Source organism: Pteropus alecto, unplaced genomic scaffold (assembly GCF_000325575.1).
Source record: "Pteropus alecto unplaced genomic scaffold, ASM32557v1 scaffold135, whole genome shotgun sequence".
NCBI lineage: Eukaryota > Metazoa > Chordata > Mammalia > Chiroptera > Pteropodidae > Pteropus > Pteropus alecto.
In genome coordinates, this window is record NW_006438076.1 from 1,994,560 (window position 1) to 2,002,283 (window position 7,724).

Here is a 7,724-nt window from a genome sequence, read left to right on the forward strand (position 1 = left end):
ACTCATAACGTAACCACAAAAGCCAGGACAAGCTTGCAGCAATGGGACAGATGAATATATTTTATCATGGGATCTGATATACTGTAGTAACACTTTTTCTTAATCCAGTGGGGAGAGCCAACAAGCTAAGTCAGGATCAATGAGTTGACATAGATGGGTCCAGAGCAACAAAGCTGCCAAGAAAACATAAATGCCAACAAAGAAATATGTGTGTGCCCTCACCTTCCCCCACTCCCCGAGCCCTTGGTGGAACAAATTTATTTTTGTGTTGTAGAAAATTGCTCACAGCAGCACCCCCACATTCCTTCTCCATTCCCAACTGTCTTCCATTCTTCTCACCTGCAGTGATTCTTAACTCTTGTTCTGAGAAGAGCTTCATGAGACCAGCCTTGAAATTTGGGCCAGAAGCTTGGAGAGGCTTAGTCATCATGAAAGAAACATCAGAAATGTCATGTTTATACAACACACTTTTTCTAGCCTGTCATGTGAGAAAAATTAATTAATGAAGGGTAAACAGAGTATCAGTATTTATTATTCCTCCATCTCTTACCTTCCAGATCAGGTCAACTCTCCTTGCTATGAAGGCTTGTTGTTTGCTTATCATTCAGCATTCCTCCTTTATTGCATTTATCAAAGTGTTCTTGAATAATTAATTTTGTAATCTGTTTTCATGACTGTAAGCTCCATGAGAATAGGAGCTATGTTTGTTCACTGATCTCTTCCTTGAATCTCATGAACACTCAGTAAATATGTGTTTAGGAGAAGGAAAATTGAGATGGCAGAAGGGGTGGGTGGGGAGAGGAAGTAAAGGGAAACAGGAAAGTAAAGAACAAATGTCATGAGCTGGCTATTCAGCTAAACATTTCTCAGACATTTTGGTTCTAAACAAGCATTTGGCCACATGACCCCATTAGAATTGTATTCATACATAAGAGAAATTACCATTTATGTTCTAGGTCCCACTTGCCCTTGTATATGCCTACTATGTCCTGTCATTGCTGTTGTATTACAGTGGCCAGCAAAGGGAAGATTAGGTCCACATTCTATGGAATTTGAGTCTCAAGGCCCAATAATGTAAGCATTTGAACAGAAAGAAAATAAAAGCACAGAAGAGTTATCTGAAAGAAAAAAAAAAAAGTAAGTTTCATTTTATTCGACCACAGTTCTCTGCCCCTTGGATAATTCTGTCATTTATGCACCAGTCCAAAAGTAGCCCCATTCACAGGAAGAGGTCTCAAAAATCATGAAACATTGTCTACAAATAGAAAAATCATAAAAATAATTGTTTCTTGTTTCCAGTGACACCACAAGTGCAAAACACACATGCACACGCACACACAAACACACGAAATCTCATGCTGGCCTCCTAAAGGCCTCCTTTCTTTCTTTCAAATTTTCCAAGTGATACAAGTTTCACAGCACTGTACAATAGACTTTCTGCAGTAATAATGTTCTCTGTGCTATCTCCAATATGGTAGCCACTCACTACATCTGGCTACTGAGTACTTAGAAATGTGGATGATATTACTAAAAAATTAAAATTTTAGTTTTATTTTTTAATCATTTACATTTAAATTTTAGAAGCCATGTATGATTAGTGGTTACTGTGTTGGACAGCTCATAATAACACCAAAACAATTTGGCTAATGAGAAAGGCTGACTTTGGCTTCATGTCTTTTGACTTTCTGATTCTAACAACAGTCTGAGTAGGCACTTCTAACAATATCTGACTATATATTAATTGATAAGCCAGTTACTGTAGACATATTAAACTATATAAATAAATATTAATCATGCCTTTCCACAAACTGGATTGAATTATCCATCTCTGGAGTCACCTCTTTGATTTACACAATAAAGAAGGGAGGCGTTTTCTCTGAATGGAGTTCTGCATTTTAGAATGCTCATGTCTTATGTGAAAGAAAACATAGAACTATATGGCCTGATGGGTTGAGGTGGTACCAAAGGTAGAAGACAGTCTTGGGAAGAAAAGACCAGTAGGAACTCGGGAGGTTCAAACTGAGAGAAGGAAGATTGTTAATTCACATTCTGAATCTTGTAAAACCAAGAGTTGGGAGTATAGTGGGTGGTCCTTCTCACAAGGGCTCAGCAAAGAGGTTACCAAACTATCTACTAGTAAAAGTCAGTCTGAAAGCCACCACTAGCATTTTAGGCTATCAACCCTTGTCCTGGATCATGAAACGTGTACAAATAAATTTCCACCAGATAACTGCTCCTAAGAGTGCAAATAAACTTTAAATATTATCAGAAGATTTTAGCTATTGATGTTTCCTCCCTCTCTCTTACTTACTCCCTCTCTCTGCCCTCCATCATCTCTTACTTACTTAATGGATAATTATTTATTGATGATCTACCACATTCCAAGCTGTGTATGGAGCATTAGAGATATACTACTATGCTAGCCCTAGACTTTACCCTTAAAAAAGCTATGTTACGTTGGGGAAACAAACAAGTAAATAATATTAAGTTGCCTTGTAAAACTCATTCAAAAACTAATTTCAAAAATCTTGAGCTTTTGCTAAATGACAACTGGAATAAACACATGTTATTGGTACACAATTCTGCACCTAGATACAACTACCATCAGCCCACGGTCCTTTATACACACACACACACACACACACACACACACACACACACACACACACACAATAGCTTTTTTAAACTCCAATGAAAAAATGTTTATAAAAATGATACAGTACGCTTGTTTTTCCTTCTTTTGTTTTATATTTATATAAAATACTCACATAATGATTTTTGCCTGTCTTTACTTTTCCAAATTTTCCAAGGTAACACCACTCACAATTTCTAGAATTTTTTTTTTAATTCATTTTGGTTTTGCCTTAGATTTGCGTTACTAAGGATACTGTGTATTGGTCAGTGGCATGAGATGGGAACCTGGCAGAGATCTTGGTGCTGCCAACCAGGTTGGCAAGCTCTGCAACCACACATATTTGACAAAAGCTCTAGTATTGGATCATTGACATTAATTTGGAGTAGGGTGATGTGGTCCTGACACACTTCTATTCCAGAGGAATCCCTTGATTTTATAATTGAGTTGAGTTTAAAATGTGAAACAGATTGGCTTTGCTGGCAAACTCAGAGCACAGGTGTGTCTATCTCTTCATAAAATAATGATGCCCTTTGTATACAAAGCCCCAGGACCCCAGATGGATCCCTTATCTCTCTTCACATAGGTTCATCACCTAAATCACAGATGGAAACCACTTAACTCATTCTTTACTCCTCATACTTCTCCTCTCTTAAGCTCACTTAGTGATCCATGGTAATTGCTAGATTGTTTTTCAAGAACATGCTTTTTTACAATATCTCTTGGCTTACCAATGGGATATAAAAGGTTTTCATTTTTTTTTTTCTTTTTTATTAATCTGATGACTGATTTGAATGAATAGCTCCCTTTGTTCTAGTGAAAGTTCTACTAACTTACTAGAGTTTCAGTTTAATGAAAGCTCTGTCTTTGGTTCAACTTACCTTGATTCTGACCACCACATTATCCTTTTATAATATACTCCCTCCAATATACCATTTCAGTTCTCACCGAAAGCATTTTATTTTCCCAGATTTTTCTATATCGAATTAAACAGAGTACAAATTTGCCTTCTATTTATGACTCAAAGCACTCATAACCCAATCCTTGCTATTTACATCCACTCATAAAGAATATGACAAGAAGCTCTTGTTTCAAAGAACACACTACAAATAAAGTTAGATGTATAAATCATTTTAATACATGATGATGCATATAGTAATTTAAGCATGACAATAAAGCTGGGCTGTAGACCTGAGGAAGAAAAGCAATTCAGTTTGGAGGGTCAAAAAATCTTCAGAGAGGAGAACTTTCCTTTGTAGGACTTGATAGGAATCAATCATATACAAAAGCAAGAGGAGATTACTTGAGATATAAAGAATATGAAATCACGTGTTCACAGCTATAAGTAGCTATAGGAAATTAAATATTTATTGAGTACCTATTATATGGTAGGCATTTACACTGAGTTTGTGTGCATTGTTTCATTTATTCCCACTGAAACCAAAGATAATTTTTTAATTTTTTTTATTTTTATTTTTTTAATTTTACAAATGAGGGAATCAAAACTTGGAGGGTGTCAATAATTTACCTAAAGCCATTCAGTCAGGAGTAGGGTCAGAATTTGAAACCATGCCCAAAGTCTGTCTAATCTTTCCACTATATTTTGCAAGATTTTCTCAGCTGATCCTGCTCCATGGGAAAATGAATTGGCCAAATTGGTAGGCAAATAACATCCTTTGCTCTCTTCCTCAGTTGCCACCCCCACACACTTCTATACTTGTCATCAGATAGTAGAATAAGCACAATTTCTTTTATGGAGTAACTACTCCAAATCTCCACGGTAAATTCTGGGGACCTAGGATGCCCTGACCCCTTTCTGGTGGGATGTCATCTCCTACAAAATCTCTGTTTCCCTTGACCATTATCCTTAACTTTTAAGTAAACTGCTTGCAAAGTTAGGCTAAGAATAAAGTTAAAATTATTCTGCCTTATTTTTTTCAGGCTCTAGGTTCTGGAAGTCAGTCCAAAGTCAAGAAAGCCACCAGCGCTTTTCCTGGTCATTAGGTTTATCAACTCTCTGCATATAGTATACGCTCCATTAAAGGAGCTGTGTGATATCTGCCAGAGAAACAAAACAACAGTCACGATGATAGTAGAGGCAGCTCTGAAGTAATAGAATCAATTCTGTAGGGGGGAAAAAAAATCTTAAAAGTTAAGTCACTTTCTTATTTGGTTATCTCTACTCATTATTCACACCAAAGGGCACACAGCAAAGGACACACGAGACAGTCCTTTACTGAAGAGCATGGATTCTAATTTTATACAGGATGCCAATTTTCTGATGTCCATGGAGTTGCTCTTGGAACTTGCTCTTCTTGGGAATTAGATTGATGTCTCTTGGCCATGGCTGGTTAGCTCTGATGATTAGGGCACTATGATAATAAGGCCAGGATCATGGGATTGATGTCAGTGATGTCCAGTCAACCATGCCTTGCTCCTTTCCATTCATTCAAGAGTCATTTATTGAATGTTTACTAGGTGCCAGAATATGTGCAAGGCAATAAACAAAATAAAAAGAGGTCTGTTCTTACTCTGAAGAAACTCACAGTTTAATGGAAAGACAACAGTGACAGTAAAGTAACACAGACAGAATAAATCATCAGTGGACAAATGATCAAAGCTCTCTGATGGCAGCACAAAGAAGCAATCCCAGAGCCTTTGTAGTTGTCAAAAAATGGTAGCATCCTTGAAAGATGAAAGATGGGCCTTACCAGCCTTCCAGGTCATGCACACCTGCATAGAGATGTTTGTTGCTAAGTATGACATAGCCTGCCAATGAGAGATGTATGAACAGCATCCTGGAAGAGCTGTGGTTAACTTTAATTTCACAACCTCTTGTGATTAGAGCCATGAAACAACCCAAGAATTCCAACTAAAATCAGCACCATATGAGTAAGCCAGCATCTGGAGTGAAAAGTCCCTAGGTAGATGGCTCCCTAGGCCAGCAGCTCCCCCTTCTGAAGACCTACCAGGGTTAGCGAGGTTAGCAAAGGTCAGAGCAGGTTCCCAACCTCATCCGTAGGGACACCATAGCCATAGAAAACTGTGTACTGCCACCCATAACCACAGAGGAAGACAGCCAGTATCTATCTGACCAATGTCCATAAGGTGAGAAAGTATGACTGGATCAATGCAAATAGATCACTAAAAAAAAAATTGTATATCATATAAGTATTAGACACACAAAACAATACAGTAATATAGTATTACTCTTACCACAATGCTCTGGCCAAATTATCCCAATAAATTTCTGATATTTGAAATAAAGGTGTTCTTCACATTTATCAAAAAAGTGCACTTAGTCATGTAGCATAAAAGTGACTTCCATAGCCTGAGTGCTGTAATCATTACCTAAAACAAATAATATAGTCAGCACTTTATAAAAAATGCAAACTCCTATTCCTTTCTTTGGTCCTCAGAGCAATATCATTAATTATAAGAAATTCTTCTGATAATTGTGTGACAATGGTAATTTCTTAGGTATTACTCTACAATTTGGCATCGAGGATCTGTTATTGTTCAAAAGTAAAGACAGAAATATTGCTAGTGAATAGGGTGGCCCAAGAGTAAGGAATCAATACCCCTGTCCTTAACAGTTAGACAATATTCTCTAGAATGGGAGGATGGAAGGATCTTGGGATCTGGGTCCAGACATCTTTAGATCTGCCATTAACTCTACCACTTACCAACTGTGTAACCTAGTGCAAGTTCACTGATGTTCTCCTTGCCTCAGTTTTTAATCTGTAAAATAGAAATGATAATTCTGCCACCACAGGTTGCTTGTGAGGTTTAAATAGCAAATTGGATGTAAAGTATTTCAGATGACACATATTAGAAATCATAATATGCCAGAGACTTTCTCTCATTTTGTTTGCACCTAAAAAGAGGTGTACCACCTCCCTAGATATGTAAAGATTTGAAGTCCTCAGTAATAGATCTGCTAGAAATCCAAAGTGGTCATTTGAACTGTCACTTTATTCTGATATTTGGAAGATCTCTTTAGAATGGCCCCAATAGGTGATCGGGATAGCATTAGGGGGTTACATTACTTTGTTCCTGCTAACCCCTGGTTCTCCAAAACATAAGAATGTCACGCTAAGAGACACAGTATGTGAAACAGGCAGCACACATTCAGGATGAAGATTAAACAGAGCCTGAGTGTAGCCAGAGCTGTCTTTACAAACTTTGCAGATGAACTGTTGCCATTTAGCAAGCCTGAGTGCCATAATCATTACCTGAAGCAAATAATATAGTCAGCACTTTATAAAAAATGCAAACTCCTCATCCTTCCTTTGGTTCTCAGAGCAATATCATTAATTATAATAAAGTCTTCTGATATTTGTGTGACTGTGGTAATTTCTTAGGTATTCCTCTAACGTTTGACATTAATCATTGTCCACTTAGCATAAATTAAGGCCAAGACTCCATGGCTGAATTTCACCACTTATTATACCTCATTCAGAGAAGCTAATTCCCTCCTTAAATATGTATTAAATTGTTTTTGAAGAGGTATTTTATAGCAGTGGATGTTTTGGGGGCTTCAGTTCTAGCATTCCCAAGGCATAAGACTCCTGCAGGGAATTTTAGCCAACCTGTCTTTCGGCCTTACAGAAAGGATAAATTACCTGGAGAGCCTGGAACTTTCTGGATTTAGTGTCTTCAAATATTTTTGTACGATGTTTAATTAACCCATCCCCCCTTTGTCTTATCGCCTTCCTCTTATTCACAACTCATTTAATGAACCTGACAAAGGTAATTCTCATTACTTGAAAATTTGCAAAAGTACTGGAGCAGTGATTGTTTTTCATCAGTGGACTTGGATTCTCAGAATAGAAACACCTCAGGCAGGAGCATTGGAGTAGTAATCTCCCCACATAGCAAAGTCACATAACATTAGGACACCAGGAAGAACTTCCTGAGGAAATTCATTTAATCCCTTCTTTTCTTCCACTTCTCCCATAGATTCAAACATTTCAAGTTGTCCTTGGAAAAATGCCTGACAACTCTTCAGAGAAACACGGCCATGTAAAGGAAACTCTTCAATTATCAAGTCTGCACTTAAAGTTGTATCATATGATTTCTATGATACAAT